We start from the raw sequence: 17,837 nt of genomic DNA on the forward strand, positions 1-17,837 counted from the left end.
AGGGCTATTAAAAAAACAGCACTCAAGGCTGGTTGTGGTCACTTCAATGGTGGTGACAAGCTAAGCAGCAGTTAAGAAGAAAACACAGACCCCCCTGAAGACCAAGACCTCTGCCAGTGCACTGGTCATCAAGGGAACAGCACCTTTAACATATACCAAAAGGTGGAAATGAGAAGATTTCAAAAACATTGTGAGAGAAAACGCTGGGGCACAGGACAGAACTGTTTTATGCTTTGTATTGAAGGCAAAAGCCTTGGCTTCAGAAGCTGAAGTATCCCCATCAATTGCGCAGTGTACTCCTAAATCACCAACAGCTGAAATGGGTTAAGAGTGGTAATAACACTCTTTAAATCTTAGTCTCTAATGGTGTGCTCAGTTATTTTAAGTTCTCCTCTAACTCAGCACGGAACAAATTTCCTACATCCAAGCGGCTTTTATTAATCACACTGCACAAGCTTGGGATGCTGCCGTCTGCTGACGAATGGGGCGAATACCCGAGGCAGGCAGCCGTAGCGGGTGGAGCTTGCTCGTCTGTCTATAGGAGCGTTTAAGCACAGGCGGCTGTTAACTGCATGGCTAGCTCTTTCAGTTGTTGCCCAAGGGGATCTTTCTGATATTTATCATCTAGTGCACAGATGGGGAGGGTGACGAGACCATGACCCCTTGCGTGGAAGCCGTGGAGCATTCCAGCAGTGTGAGCTCATGCATGTGGGTGGTGCAGGTGGATTCTGTGCCTGTCCCAGGGGCTTTTCCAGTTGGGGGTCTCTAACCTGCAGTAACACCTGGGATGGCCGAGGCTGGATCTGCATTAGGATCCTAGTGCACATACCAAAATCCACAAAACGCACACAACCAGAACAACCCTGCCAAAAACAGCTGCTTTGATGCCAGTAATGTTACAGTCTCTCAAAATTTAATAGTTCCTGTCATTAGTATATGATAACAGACTAAAGACAGAAACGATCTAATACTGATCTTACAAGTGGTGAGAACAACCCAAATGAATTGTATATTTTGTATTTTACTCACACATTGAGATTTTGTGTATAATTTGTTTATACAGTGGTGAAGATGGCTGAATGCATAAAGTGATTCCTCTGCTAGAAGATCAAACCAAGACCATTTCACTCAATGAACAGCATGATGCAACAGAGAGGAAAAACTCACATCGGCCAAAAACATATTTTAAACAAAAACAAGTTGAACTGGCCAAAAGTGATTGCGCAACAATAGTTTACACAATGAGAAATCAGAGATCAATTTAAGGACAGGGAAGCACTTACGTAGGACTTCATGCTTATGCCAGAATAAAACTGCACACAGCCAGTGATGAAAGCCTCAAACTGTTTTATTTCGTTTCATGAATTTATATTATAGGATTACAGGCCATTGATTTACACTAGCAATCTAAAGCAGTGAAAGGCTTTCCTCAAACTACCTGAATCTGCTGATAGAATTTGTAGAAAACAGTACTGCATAATAAGTTGACTAATAATGTGCATTGTACGCATTCATGTTTGACTAGCCTATGCCCAAAGGGGTTTTAAAGGACACAAACAGAAAGATGAAAATAAGAACACGTTCTCTCACTGTCCATGGAAGTTATGACAAAGGGCCTTATGTAACTGTGTTTCGTGCTTTTCACTGCAGCAAACAGAGCAAAAGGAATGCTGATAGGCCAGCTGGAAGTAATGAAAAAGTATAGTGCAAAAATTCATAAACGTTGGTGAAAATGCGTAGTTTAAAACACATGGAAGATTTCCAGTAAGACAAAGCATTCTGTAATATTATTACAAACACATTCAGCAAATCATTCCCTCCTTACAGGTTCTGACAAATTTTCACTTAATGTTATGTTACTGTAAATCAGGACCAGCTGTTGGATGAGAAATAACTTAAAATGTTCTGTGCATAAGAACGGAATAATAATGCTTTTGAAGTAACTTTTAGACCATAATTACAGGTAATTTCCTCATTAAGGGTCTCTATACATAATGGAGGAAAATACTTTTGGTTTGTCCCCTGGCCCATGCACAGCTATTTCTGCATTTAAATTAACAGGAGGACTACTGTTCATGGTGCCAGTTTGGCAGAAGGCAAGCTAATGAAAAGTTTCATTAGGTGAACAGGCTTAGCGTGCTGTTTCCAGCTTTTTTCAGCATATTAAAAGTTCTGCTTCAAATGGTCAGAGATAAAATGTAACATTTGTGATGGCATCGGTTAGTCAGCACATAAATGACAATGTAATTTTCACTTCATTAATAGCATAATCCAGAGTGCAGTTTCCTTGCTAACTCATGAATGACTCTCAGCAAGCTGCTCAGCATTGAAAAGAGTGTAAAAAGGATAGAACATGGAACCCGATTTTGTTTTATTTAATACCTTTAGTAAATGATTTAGCTTTTCACTTTATCAGCTCTAAGACACAGGGAAAAAACTTTCAGTGTTATCCCAGACGTCAAGTCCCAGATACATGTTATCCTGAGCTGACATATAACGAAAGAAGAGTAAAAGTAAAGTGATAGCCTGAAGTGGTCTCTGTAGTGGAGGGTCGTGTGCACCATTGGACGTAGTTAAAGCTACCGTTCAGATCTGCAGCGAGGCAGAGGATGTGTAGTCCTGCCAAAACAATGAGCTCATGGATCTCTCTAGAGTAGGGCTGGATTTTCCACAAGCTCTCAGCCCACTCCAAGGCTTTGCTGGGCCTCTGAGGATAAAGATTAAACAAAATAAAAAAGCTTTTGTTTAGATTCTATCAACTGCATATATAGTTATGCAAGTTAGGTATAACTGTGATACAGGTACTATCTTTCAGTACAGAAGGCAGCACTGAAGTATACTCTACATCTTTATGGAGAATAGAATGCCTGGATTAGAAGGACTGGATTAGCATGACTGGATAAGTAGGACTGCACTAAACTCCATATTCATTTATCATGGCAATGTTTTTCAAGTTGGTTAAACTGACTTAAACATCATAAATATTCATGGTCGATTCATGATAATTGTACTGGAACCTACTGGGACCCACTCTCATCGAGAGTACAGGAAATGTTCTTTCAAGAGGAAATCAAAAACCCTGTGAACACAGAGGGTCGCTGAAATGTCCATGGAAACATTGCACAGCTCGTCAGTGATAGTCGAAAACCAGACGGGTGGTTTTGTAGCACATTAGCCCATGCATGATGGAAAATGGCAAAAACCTTCTTTTTGTGGGTTCTATGGTTTGCGACCCCTGAAATAAAGTCTGTCTGACAACGTCTGCCAGGACTGAGTAAGACGCATGCTTTAATATGGAAGGTATTACAGGCTTTGCAGAACATGGGAAACAATAACAAATGGAGAGCTCCTCGCAGTGAGACACTAGGTCTGTGCTACACTGGCTCACCGCGACGTCGGCTTGGCCGTGGTACCGTAGCTCCTGGTTTTTCCGTAGTACTTAGGGTGGTGATAGGGGGGCTTCTGTTTGCTTGGGATCCCTCGCTCAGAGAGCAGAGAAAGGGAGACGGAGAGCTCCTCAGTGGGATGTGGGCAAGCAGCGGAGGCACTCCCATAATAATAACCTTCTAAAGAAACAGGGAAGCTTCATTCGCTCTGTGTTAAAACACACTGCAATTACCTCCGTATAAAGGCTATCGGCATTTGACTCCATTCACTGAAAGTACTGAAGCGGATAAGACAGCACATACAACTGTTGAAAAGGCCCATGAAAAAGCAAATAACGCAAATATTGCTATAGGCCACAGAGTGAGAGGTGCAGAAAAAAGTCAAAGATGTGATGCCATGGTTAAGTGCTAGCATTCACAGCTCTGGAGCAATGTGTATGAAGGTCAGGATCACTCGTAAATCTCTAATCCTAGTGCTCTGTGTCATTCATGCTGCTTGTTCACACTGCCAATCACTGGAAAGCCCGCCGGAGCTAACGTCTTTGAATGAATTCCAAGGAGGGATCAATGATGATAACCGAATCATAGCTCCCACAAAAAAAGCAGTAATAATCCGGGAACAAAAAGAGAGTAGATCACACCATGCGAGGCCACAAGAATGAGAGCAAAAGATTAAAAAAAACAGCAACGTCTGAATGACATCCACGAGCACAGCACCTATAAGTTTAAATGTGGAAAAAAAAAAATCAAGAGTTAGAGGTGACGAGGTCAAAGTTATTTCCTCTTCCAATCCATTCTACAGATGACCAATCTGGTTTTCCCATTCCCAGTAGCAGGCTTTCCGACTGCTCTGATTAACTGCTCAGCTACATTCTGTCATTTCTGAGGGGTGGCAAGTTCCCAAAAAAGTAGTTCAGTGGTTAAGGTACTTAACTAGTAATCAAGGTTGCTAGTTCAAGCCCCAGCACTGCCAAGTTGCCACTCTTGGGCCCCTAAGCAAGGCCTGTAACCCTCAATTGCTCTAGTTATATTCAGTCATAATTCTAAATTGCTTTGGATAAAAGTGTCAGGTAAATGTAATGAAATTCAAGGCTGTGGAAAATACTCAGTTGTAAAACCATTATTAGTGACTGTTTAGTCATTTACAGTCTACAATAGTCAAATAAGGAGTTTGCTCTATGAGCATCAACCCCAAACAAAAGCAAGAAAGTAATAAAAAGGTTCACTGGATTTGGATTAACAGGAAACCCGTATAATTAAACTCTCCTGTTAATTAAGTATACTTAGAGAGTCTTTGCATGTGAGCTCAGGTCAAAGAAACAAAGCAGAAAAAGGAAGTATGTAAAAAGAAGAGATGGACTCAGACCTGAGGGCCTGAAGCCTCAGATCGTTCCCCTAGTTCTTCTTCAGGCACATGGGCTAAGATGGGCCAAGAAAAACATGCCTGTTTCAAGCCCAATAAACACATACCGTGTACCTCTGCTTCAGGGGGGTGGTCTTGCCTATATCACCTCCCCTCCTCGTTAGCCCACTCAGCTGTAAGTTAGTCACTCAGCTGTAAAGAGAGGGGAGCTTAATGGTCCATAGCAAAACACACACTTCTGCACAACCACAATGTCCTGCAGAAAAAAAAAAACGAAGAAGGCCCTGGGGTCAGGAGCCGTTACAGTCCTTGATGCTAGTGTTTATCCACTGAAAGGTGTATTAGCTAGCGTACATCAAGGATTCATCAGCACTGAGGCTTTCTCGCAAAACTCACTGACAGACATAGCATGTTTTTAGGATATGAGCCAGGATTAGTGCTCTGAAGAGCAAGCCTCAGTTCTTTGGTGTACTGTGTACTGAGAGGTTTTTTTTTTTATCATGGTTGTATGGAAAAAGAGAATGATCATGAATTGCGTGTATTACCGCAATGTCTTGGCTGTATCTCTTTCCCATGAGGTGCTATAGCAGACAGGATGTAACCTCATACTGGACTGGTCTTTGACCTGGCTTAAAGCTGTATTAAAAAACTAAAGGTCCAAGCTGCAAAACAACAACAACAACAAAAAGAAAACCCAAAACAAAAAAAACTTTGAATCACTTTTCTTAGTTATCTAAGATATTCAAATTATATATAAATATGGATTGTTGAATTTAAAACATCCAATCATAATGTAACTAACTTGTTTTTTAAAGGTCCAGTATTGAAGTAAAATATCCACTGCATTACGGAGAGGCAGCCTCCTGCTGCAGCTTTCATTTGTTCCTTCTAAAGGGTCGTCCAAAAAAACAATTTCAGGAAACACCAAATAAGTCACCCACTCTCTAGGAGAATGAATCACACTGTGCTAGTGCTACTTCCACACATGGTGCTCACATTTCACACGCATGATTGGGAGGAATCCTCAGTGGGAAAAGCTTTGTTTTCCTGAGTAGATGGAAACTTTAAAACACTTGTACCACACCTTCAAAGTTGACATTGAGAAGCCTAATTATTGTTTACATGGGTATTCACAGCTGACACTACACTGGTGCTATGTCTAGTCATACATTAAACGGTTTCACATTAATAGCTGGTACTTTTCCTATAGCCTGTCAGTTACTATCACCAGAATGTAGTGTAGAGAAGCTGGACTGGTACCTCTCTGGCAGCATAAGAAAACCTGAACAACAATTTGCAGATGAATGGCAGCAGACCTGAACCCAAACACAGTTTCACAGAGCACACCCTGTTCTATGTGGTTCCGCACATGGCACCATGGGAGCAGATCTCCTCAAGGCCAGTGCCGGCCACTGTTTACTACCAGGTACTGGCCTGTTTGCTATTTTTGGTGGAACTTCTAATGTAGTGACTCACGCTATGAATTTTCTATGGGTGACTTACAGCAAGGTGACCAAAAGCCACCCAATACTGAACAAGCTGTCAAATGAATGCACTTCAGAAAGCTAGTGAAAAGTGAAGGAGGAAAAGGTTCGAAGGGAAGAAGAAAGTTGTAATTTTACACTCAATGCTGACACAGAAGGGTTGCAGTGAACCAGACAGCATGGTGTGTGCACGGTCATCTCTTGTATTGCACCTTGATATCATTCTGTCATTTAAGACAGGAGTGAAAGCCAAGAGAGAGCTGGTCTCACTCAGTGGTGACTGACATACCAGAAAATGAAACAGACAAGGCTAACCCCGAGTGGAAAATAAAGTATGATAGGTTTCAATCTTACCATTTTCCAACAATCAAGGGAATATGTTCAATGGTAAAAGGAAAATCTAATTTCTACAGAATGTCACGCATAGCTGACACGTCCACTTTTCCCATCTGACGTTCTGGAGTGAAGACAGAGTCAGTTGTTACTGGCAATTGAAAGGCAGTCATTTTTTGAGGAGATGGAAACTATGTAAAGTACTTTGGCAGTGTGTCTTATCCAATATCTGCTGGCAGATAAAAGCTAAAAATTCAATGTCCGGTCTGTCCTCAGCAAAAAGAGAATCATGAATCTCAGGCACAATGAGGTTCACATTAAGTGCTCATACTGATCTCATCCTACTAGTCACCTGAAAGGGTTTCCATATACAGGGATGCATAGTGATAGTGGTTTGAGTATGAGTGTAATTATGAGTTTGAATATCAGGTCTTTTATATTGATTACACCTTAAACAGTTTAAACTTATGCCTGTGTATGTCTGAGAGATATGTTGTTTCTCTATACTTGCGAATGAATTCCTATAACAGGATGCATATTAAATAAATGATTGATTATTTAATTGATCAATTATAAAAAAATGAGAAAAGACATTTCAGGAAGCATATTGAAAACTTTTGATGGATACTGTATATATTAAACCTGAGGCAGAGGGCCTTGCACAAAACAATTAGTGAAAGCTGCACCTGAATCTGTTCTTTTTGGATTTTTTCTTTCTGATGTTTGCAGGTCTGTCTTGCAAATAAAGGCATAGGGAATCTATTAGATTTTACATGAAAACCTTTAACCTTTGATGTGATGAGTGAACTCTCATCTGTAGGACACAGGTGACAGATGTCCTTAGTTCAGTTCAGGAGTGGGCCATTACATAAACATAAGAGAACAGACTTTACAGAGAGTGCCGGCTTGTTTTCCCAATGGTAGATCACGTGTAAAATGCACAATTCTGAGCCTGTGAGGTTACCTTGCTCAGGTTAAATAATGCACTTGAACAATACAGTTTTCTTTATCACCACTCTTGCTAGAGAACTTGGATCAAAGTTCACTTTCCCAACAGTTTTCAGTTCTTTAGAGATGATTACAAGGGCAGATAAAGTGGACAATTATATGTAAAAATACTTCACCGGACCTGTTTATGACATCAATGGATTAAACACTTCAAATTATTTCAATCTAATCAAACAATAAAGATATTCATCCTTAAATAGGATAGAAGAATAAAATGTGATGCTGCTTCCTGTTTTTGAAACTGTTTCGCGCTAACACTGTTTAGGCATACTAGCCCTTACTGTGTATCTGTGTATCATTTTTTTCCTTGGATTTAACTACATTCTACCTGGAAATTGGCAACTTCCACTAGACATCAAAGGCTACTTTATACTATATTATTAAAAATAATATTGCAGATATAATGTACCACTGCTGGATGTCTAAGTGGTGCACACAAATCAGTGTGGGGTTTAGAGATAATTGGACCACATTCGAGGGCAAGCCTGGCCTTTTAGGGCGGGATGGTATCCATCCTACCAGGGAAGGAGCTGCTCTCCTGTACCATAAGCACAGTCCTTATGACAGATCTAGTTAATCTATGACAATACAGAGTGGAAGCCAGGCAGCAGACAAATAGGCTAAAGCAATTGTTTGCTGGTTGCAACATGATATCACATGAGGTTCATCATATTGACACTGTCTGTTCCCTGAGCTAAGCAGAAATACAGAAAACAAAGGAAAACATGTCTAAATAACCTAATTACTATTAGAGTAACTGATTCACTGCCCACACCTTTCCTGTAAAGCTGGGTTTACTAAATGTTAGATCCTTAATATCTAAAGCGCTCATGATGAATGAAATACTAACAACATAAATGTAATGTATTTTTGTCTAACAGAAACCTGGATCAAGCCAAATGAGTACATAGCTTTAAATGAAGCGTGTCCTTCTGGCTACAGCTACGTACATGCCCTCATCTAACTGGCCATGGAGGCGGCATTGCAGTTATTTATACTGACACATTAGGCATAAACCAGAAAGCTGGTTATGATTTCGAGACCTTTGAAATTAATTTTACTAGCATAAATGATGGAGCCAGCGATAAGAAGCCCACCCAGCTTCTCATTAACCAGCACCTACAGGCCATTTCAGAATGTATTAATGAGTTCGCAGATTGCCTCTTTAATCAAGCCACTCGCCTCACTACCACACCAGACACATGATCACATCAGCCACTGCATCTAAATTTATTGTGAATCTCCCAGACTTATCATTTGCAACTAGGATACCCTCAAACACCACAGAACTTGATCAAATGACTGAATGCTTAGAATCAGTATTTCACTGCACACTGAATGATGATGTTTCATTTAAGAATAAAAAAATTAGGGACAAAAAATTTGTATTTAGTATAATGGTACAATAGTACAGAAGTATAAAACACTTCTCAAGTATAGAAAGACACTTAATATGGCAGCTTATCTCTCAACCCTTATAGAAAATAACAAAAATAATCGTAGATTCCTATTTAGTACAATTGCACATCTAACTAGGAATAAAACTGACACCAATGCTCAGATTACAGTAGCAATGATTTCATGAATTTCTTCCCAGAGAAAACTAAGCACATTAGAGATAACATTCAGAATATTAATGTGACATCGGGCAGCTACTTAGAGGTCAGAACAACCAAGACAAAAAAGACTCTATAATCTTTTACACCTATCGAAGAGCGTACATCTCTGATCTCACTCTTAAAATCCCCCATTTGCTTACTAGATTCATTGCCCACACAGTTTCTTAAGGAAATCCTACCTGAAGTAACTGAACCTGTACTAAATTTAATAAACTCCTCCTTGAACATTGGCTACATACCTAAATCATTCAAATTAGCAGTAATCAGACCACTTATCAAAAAACCTAACCTCGACCCATGTCAGCTGTCAAATTACAGGCCGATCTCAAACCTTCCATTTATTTCCAAGATCCTAGAAAAAGCTGTAGTTCAGCAGCTAAACTCATACTTGAACCAGAACCAGACACAAGAAGTTTTTCATTCAGGGTTTATCCCCCATCATAGCACAAAGACATCACTGATTAAAGTAGTTAATGACCCGTTGTTGGCTTCTGACTAGGATTACATCTCTTTCCTTATATTGCTTGATCTGAGTGCAGCATTTGACAATATAGATCACAACATTTTACTAGATAGACACAAAAATGTTGTTGGGATTATGGTAATAACAGTTAAAGATTTTGAAGTAATATGGATCCCAGTCTCTTGTTCGAAGCACATGTAAATTATATTTCTAGGACTTCCTTTCTCCACCTTAGGAACATTGCAAAGATCAGGAACATACTCTGCTCACATGATGCAAAAAAGCTAGTCCATGCATTTATCACTTCAAGATGCCTTACTATCTGGCTGTACCACTAAGTGCCTAAACAAGCTCCAGCTAGTTCAAAATCGAGCAGCCAGTGTTCTTTATTATAAAGTACTTCTAATGATCTACAAACACTGAATGGTCTTACCCCACAGTACCTTAGAGAACTCCTAGTGCATCACGATCCACCACATCTGCTTAGATCAAAAGATGCAGGCTCTTTACTTGTACCAAGTATAAGAAAATCTACTGCAGGGGACAGATCCTTTTCCTATAAAGCTCCCACACTAAGGACTAACCTTCCTGTTAATGTTGGAGACTCAGACACAGTCTCAATATTTAAGGCTAGGTTGAAAACCCATCTGCACAGTCAGGCATTTTATTAACTAATTCCCATCTTAGGTAAAGGTGTAGATCTGAGGGTCCATGGGCATTGAAAGTGAGGGTAAACTGTGATGTTATGATGCTGTCACTTCACCTCTCTTTTGTCATTCAAGTTTCTTAAATGAGATCGGCGGAGTGCTGATATTCCAGGGTACCCTCATGCCTGTGGATCCTTCTGGCTCTCTCCTTTTAGTTATGCTGTCATAGCTAGATCTGCTGGAACCCATCTTTGCACATTATAGTTCCCTAATTTACAGACCTTCTTACCTGGACATGCCTAATAATCTAATAATCCTATCCCTGATTTCATGAAGTTGCTGAGCACCATCTCAGCTGCCATGGATATTCCCACCACCCCCTGATGTCCCTTGCTGTAGACCACCACACCTCCACCCCAGCAAACTATTTATCCGTTGCCCTTGATGGATGTTCTCTTGTGGGATGGGTTTCGGACACATGCACACCATTGGGACCAGAGAAGGACTTGTAGAAAAGCAGACTAGACATTAATTGCTTATTTTTTCATCTTTTTATCTATCTATTTATTTATTTATTTATTTATTTATTTATTTATTTATTTATTTATTTATCTCTTTCATTATTTATTCTGCTCCTTATTGTCTATATTGGTACTATTGTGGTGAGCATTATCAGCCAGAGGAGGATGCCCCCCCCCACCTTTGAGTCTTGGTTCCTCTAATGGTTTCTTCCTCATGCTCTATGGAGTTTTTCTTTTCCACTGTCACCCTTAACTTGCTCACTGGGGACTTGGACTTGAACATTTGTAAAGCTGCTTTGTGAAAACATCTGTTTTAAAAAGTGATATATAAATAGATTTGATTTGATTTGATTAAAATGTAAATGTGGAGGTGAAAAGAACCACATGAAAACATAGCAGGAAAATAAAACTAGCAGATGAAAGGCAAACCAATAAAAATGATATACACTAATATTTATCAAAATATACACACACAAACACACAAAAAAGAATGGTGACTAACAGCTCATTATGAGGGGAGGCTAATGGCCCTGAAGTGGCCTTTGTGGGTTTGAAGAACCCATAGGGCCAGAGCAGCTATGAGGAGAAACATTCATCTGTTGGGAAAACAGAATCAAATGTTTTGAACAGATAATTCAAAACATGGATTAGGTCTCAATGTGTCAATACTCTATGAAGCTCTTTGGAAAATCCTGCAAAATGTACTGGGCAATCCACAGCTGCTTTCTCTTTATTCAAATTCAAACAGAGACACCCATACACAAGCACACGTGCACACACACACACACACACACACACACACACACACACACACACACACACACACACACACACACACACCTTGATGCCTACACTACATATTCGAACAAACCCAGCCCTTTATAATCCTTTAAACTGAGGCTGTGCAGGTCAATGGACGCATCTCTGTTGTTCGTCAGAAGAGTGCTTACATGCTCACTCCTGTTGCGCAAGAGTGTGGGGCATAAGTTGCATTTGAGTAATTGGTAACTGCCAAAGTGCGGATAAATGTAGCATATTTTCATCCGGACCATTCAGGCAGCTTCTTAGTGGCCACACACGTATGGAGTGGGAGGTGGGAGGGCTCAATCCAGGCTGTGCAGCTTCCGTCATTTAAGGCTGGAGAGGGTGACTAACATGACGCCTCAGGACAGAGGGGTCAGTGCAGGCCAACAGAAGCACATCCATCATCTTTGTAGCAACAGATACACACCAGCCTTGTTTTGATTAATGTTTATTTAGCAGGACCTGAGGACTGGCCCTGCTCAACCATTCAAATGTGGCCAGAGCCTACAACAATTGAAGCACCCGTGTTCAGACAAGCACAAACATAGACACACACACACGCACGCACGCACGCACGCACGCACACACACACACACACACACACACACACACACACACACACACAAACACACACACTATGCAGTTACTTGTGTTTTTTCTTTAAGGATAAATTCAAATACATTTGTATAGTGCATTTTACATGTTTTATCACAAACCAGAGAATCTGGGTACAGGCCTCTAATGAGCAAGCACATATAAGAAGTGGCATATATATATATATATATATATATATATGTGAGAGAGAGAGAGTGTGAATGGGTAGTTTATTGACTATATGGAAAATGCGAGCATCAGCGTGTTTCTTAGGCAAGGGATGGGAATCTTATTTGCTAGCCTTTTATTGCTGTGCACTAGGGCATTATATTGTTTTTAACATCACACAGAAGTGGTTCATACAAGCCCACAACACTTCGCCTCCCAGCTGGAATGATGTCACTGCTCATTCCTCATTTTGTTTGGCTATAATCAGTCCCTTTCATCTGCAGGCCTTCATGTTGCCACTAAAAGCTATGCTCTTAGAAACCAATGATCTGAGGTAAAACACACTGCAGCAGGGCTATCTACTTCCTGACCCAGAACCAACTCTCGGGGAGACATCAAAACTTCAACAAAACGAAGGAAGATTACTGGGTGCGATAACAACAATACGCAAAACAGGTTCCTGTTCCTATGAAAGACAGTACTCTGAGCACATGCCAGACTGGGAACACAAACTGGACTGGCTGTCTGAGTACATGATTAATCATCACAAACAGTCTGAGTGAGAGCAACTGTAATCACAAGTGATGTGACTGAGCAGTATATCTTATAAGAGATTTGCCAGCAAAACCATAGAAAAAAGAGAGAGAGAGAGAGAGAGAGAGAGAGAGAGAGAAAAAGAGAAAAAAAGAGAAAGAAAGGTCCATGACCTCAGATGCTCATGTTTTCCATGGTTGGAAAAACTGAAGCCTGTGCCTGCAGCCTTATGCATGATCAGACAATCATACCAGATCAGGACACAAGAAAATTCTCTTCCCATGTCAGGTCACTTTCTGATGGATTTTTACACTGCCAAATATTTTCCATATCAGTTAGCTGGAATGCCTATATAATATGCCCAATTGTCCCTGATAACCCTTGATAATTTACAAAAATCTTTAAAATCTGTATAATGCATAGTGTGCCAGTCAAACATTTCACAATTACTAGAAATATACATAAAAATATGATTCCACAGATTAACTGGAGTGTTCAGTAGTTAAGGATGTAAAGGTAATAAAAGGTTAAGTGTAACTAGGTTTCAAAACAGGACATTTTGCAGAGTGGTTCTCCATTAGCTGTGCAAGCAAAGTGCTTCTGAAGTTCTAGGAGGTCAAACTTTAGCTGAGAGCCTGTGAGCTAGAAGCTGTCCGGTAACACCTGCACTCTCCACAACCTATTTGAGTTGCTTGACCAAAACAATTCTTTACCACTAAATGATGCAAAGCCTTCCTCGGAAAAGCAGTACAACTGCAAAGAGTATTTGACATGCTGTCCCTCATTACCTATGCAATAATCCCATATGTTTTTGCTTATATCTTTTGAAATATTTAAATTTTCTTTTGAAATTCATGCCAGAGAAAAGCACTGACATTCGAAAATGTCAAAAAGTATAAGTGCCTCCGAACCCCACTGCTTGTGAGAGGCTGTGGATTGCCCAGATGAATGCACAGTGTGATACTTAAAGGAAATACAACTGGAACAGAAAGTAAAACAGGGAAGCCAAACAATAACCTGGACACAGCCACAGAAATCCATGACCTCACACTGTTGGGATTTTTTTCATCCAGGGCTCGGTGTTGAGACACAGGCATCTGCAATCAATTCCGGTCTTTCTAGAGAAACTTTAGCATTTCTTGTTCTTTTGAGCTGTCTGTATACAGCCTGTGATAATTGGATTGCCGAGTGTCCTGTATATGTTTGTCCCATGTGATTAGATCAGAGGGAGATAGAGCCATCTCTGCTGCAATGCATCACTTAACAGAAGCCCAGCTGAGGCAGATAAACCACAGAAGTCCCCTTTTATTTATATGTGTGTCCAAACACAGGGAGAGTGAGAGGGAGGAAGCTGAGTTAGAGAAAACACAGGACATATAGGAAGATGGAGCAAGGGATCTGAAGGAATAAGAAAATGAACAAATTTCCATTGGGCATCACGGCTGACAGGCTAAAGACAGTGGTCTGAGATCGCTTAGGAAGACCCTCTGAAGTAAACAAACAACAACAAAAAAAAAACAGCATGTGAAAGATTTGCTGGAGGAGACAAAAAGCATGAAAAGAGTATGGTATGAACATGCTCATACCATTAATCAGTTAAGGGCACATATGGTCCAATTTACATGATGTCATTTTCGGCTGCAAATGCTCCCGTGTTGAGTGCCTGATTGACTGTAGTTCACTCTGCAGGCCCACCATAGACTAAAGGTCTAGATAATTAGAAAAAGTGAGACAACCTATTGTGAATAGTAGTCAGGACCACATTACAGCTATGCAGTAATAATAGAGAATTTTCACGCTTTTCAGGTTTATTTTCAGGCCACGGCAGTAGGAGGTGGTGATAGGAAAGCATTTTTGGGTCTAAGCAGGTTTGCTTTGTGTAGTCATTCAAATTGGCCTAATATTAAATCAAGAGCATGTGCATATTAGAGCTCGATGCAGCCGACCCAAGCTGAAGGGAGATCCCTATGATTCGAGGTGACAGTCACTAAGCCTGTCTCTCCTGTGGTGGTGACCTAAGTGTTCAGCTATCCTCTCGTGTCTGCTTGCATGCCAGTCTTCCGTTAGAGTTGTGGCTTGAGAGTTAGAAGCCAGGAGAAGCCGTCAGGCATGCCGCCGGCTCCCTGCCGTACACGACCGAGCTGGAGGGATATGGAGCCTCATCCAAGCCATCGTGCCGGGCCAGGCCAGCACGAGTGCTGCTGTTCTGGACTTAAAGGGACATTTGAACTTTCCCAAAATCTATTACCACCACCATGCTGTGAATTCTGTTTGATTCCACAAATTCTCCAGTCAGGTTATCTACATGGCTAAGAGAGGAGAACTGTTCTCCTAACCGGAGGGAATCCTGGTTATTAACTCACAGGAAGGAGGCTTTGTGTACTTTTACTTTTAATCAAGAGTGATTCGAAAGATTTTCTTGAATCTTGATTGGCTAAGGACACACAACCCAATGGTCTTGATACAAAGCTAAGCATACCCAACACAGCAGACCATTACCTCTCAGAGGAGTGATAAATTCCCCGGCCCAATTTCCATGTAATAGTCCTGAAGGGTTCTTGCCAGCCTATGAGCTACATGAGCTACACAGTCTACAATCATGTCTAGAAACATTACTTTACAATTTATGCATTAATGTAATCACCAATTCAACACATATGGCAAAGTGATTATGGTACATTCATCAAAAGGCAAGACCTGCCACAGAGATAGACATTCACACATCATTTATGTATTAAGAGTTGGCATCACCTACACTACAGTCTACACCTGTGTCTTACATGGAAATTCTTGTGCAATGGAAACTACAGATGCTCCTTTCTTATATTTTCCCATGGTGAAACACAAACAGGGAATGATACCGATGCACAATTTCCATGTTCTATTTTGACACTTGGAGAAAAGACAACAATCAATCCCAAAGCTTTGCTTAAGTGCCTGTGCTCTCATTAACACGTATAGCAGAAACATATGTTAGACATTTCCCAAGCCACAGCCCACTTTTCTCCATGACTCATGCCATGTGAGCTTGGACGGGTTGCCATTTTAGTATAATGACAGAAATGCAATTTTTTTCCTGCCTGATGTTTTCATTCACATGCACTCACGCACCTGATTTGGATTAGGAGTGGAAAGAGGAGAGGGGCACACTGTAACATACTGCCTTTAGAAGCAGGCTAAGGACATGCTCGGTGGTAAATCATTCAGCACAGTTCATCCAGTTTAAAATGCATGGCTTCATTCACAAACCCTTTGGCTATCTGGTGCAGTAGAACCAACAAAAGTTTTTACAATTTGTTTAGAAGGCAAAATTATTTTCCCCAAAAAACTTGCATATGGAGAATGTATATCATCTAATGAAAATTTTCCTTTAATAGGTTACCTCATAAAATAGTTCCTCCAGCTTGGTATTGTGATTTTTGCCACACAGTGTGCAATATATACAATACACTCCCCAAGTTATTTAGCTTCTACATATTCATTTGAAATTGCACCATCAACTGAAAATCAAACAGGCAGTGCCTTTTATGGGAGAATAGACCAGCAGAAAGACTAAATTATCTCCTAGTACTGGGGAATAATTCATCTACTTGGAATCCACCTTGCTCTGTTTGAAAGCAAAACTGCTTTTTACATTAAGAAACCCACTGAGACTCTTTTTGAAAATGTACATGGTTATGACAAAATGCCAATTAAGTCTTCACTCGCTTGTTGACAAAGGGAGGTGTGTGAAAAAAAGGGAGAGAAAGAAGAAGAGAAAAAATAAAAAATTGGAAAATCTAAACCTTTCCTGAGGTCAAGACACTTTGTGTCCATTATTTCTCCAGCTGACCAATAAGACACAGAGCAGACAGTATTAGCCTGGCTGCTGATTTGACCAAACTCAAATATGGCCTTTCCATAAAAGTTTTGATAATGCTTTATGGAACCCTATCTGTATTCATATCTGGAAACATTTTGTGTTTATTTCCATGAGCTTTTGGAACACACAGATGCCTTTATTTGATCTTACATATTATGTAATATATTCCAGTCAATTGCTCCTGCCAAGCAAAGCAAGATTCTATACCCAGCATAAAAAAACGAATGAACAAAAAAAACCCTATTGTGAATTTTTTCTTGGAAAATTATTTTTGCCTTTTTTACACTTTACAAGAAAGGAGACCAGTTTAGAATACCACTGTTCACATCAAGCAATCATCATTCATGTCCGTGTGCGAGTTCGCAGGTCATCGGGGGGGGGGGGGGGGGGAGACAAGTTGTCAATCATGGCTACAGAGGCAGCATGTGTGATGGCGCCATGTTTCATGTACGTGTTACGTTTTGAGTACAGAAAAGAAAAAGGAAAGAGAGCATTCTGTCATCTTATTGGTCAAAAAAGAGAGAGCACTCTTGTCATCCTATTGGTCAAAGGAGACAGAGCACTCTGTCATACTATTGGTCAAAGTCAAGGAACACATTTTAGAAGTTGTCAGACTAGATGAGAAAATACAAGAAAATTATGACATGCTAGACTTTTTGTTGTTAACACTTATTAGTGTTAACAGATAATAGTCAGATTCTATTAGGCATCCAGATAGGAGCCATAAGGTGAGAGGGAGGGGCACACACAGCAGTTCAGTGTGGCTCATCCCTTATGTGTGCTAGCCCTGTGCTCTTGACGAGGGAAACAACAGGCTGAACTTTGACCTCTAGTGGAATCATTGCTTCCATTAAATGTCTGCTCAGGGAACCCCCAGTGAGCTGGAGCCTCTTTATGTGTGTGCCTGTTTTGGGGGAAATTTTACAACATTCAGCAGCTTGCTTGTAAATATCCCCAGACTCACTTCCTGATTGGGGGATTTTAACAGCGCTGGCATCACCTTTATTATATGTGTGTGTGTGTGTGTGCAAAACAATTCAACACCAACCAA

The 17,837-nt window shown here is 40.5% G+C and overlaps 1 protein-coding gene across 5 annotated transcripts in view; it reads right to left on the minus strand.

Moving 5' to 3' along the window:
- The window catches only part of ralgps1 (Ral GEF with PH domain and SH3 binding motif 1), an 86,132-nt gene that overhangs the window by 20,941 nt on the left and 47,354 nt on the right, over positions 1–17,837 (minus strand). The gene's annotated exons all lie outside the window — the stretch shown is intronic.

This window comes from Electrophorus electricus, chromosome 18 (genome assembly GCF_013358815.1).
Source record: "Electrophorus electricus isolate fEleEle1 chromosome 18, fEleEle1.pri, whole genome shotgun sequence".
Taxonomy (NCBI): Eukaryota; Metazoa; Chordata; class Actinopteri; order Gymnotiformes; family Gymnotidae; genus Electrophorus; species Electrophorus electricus.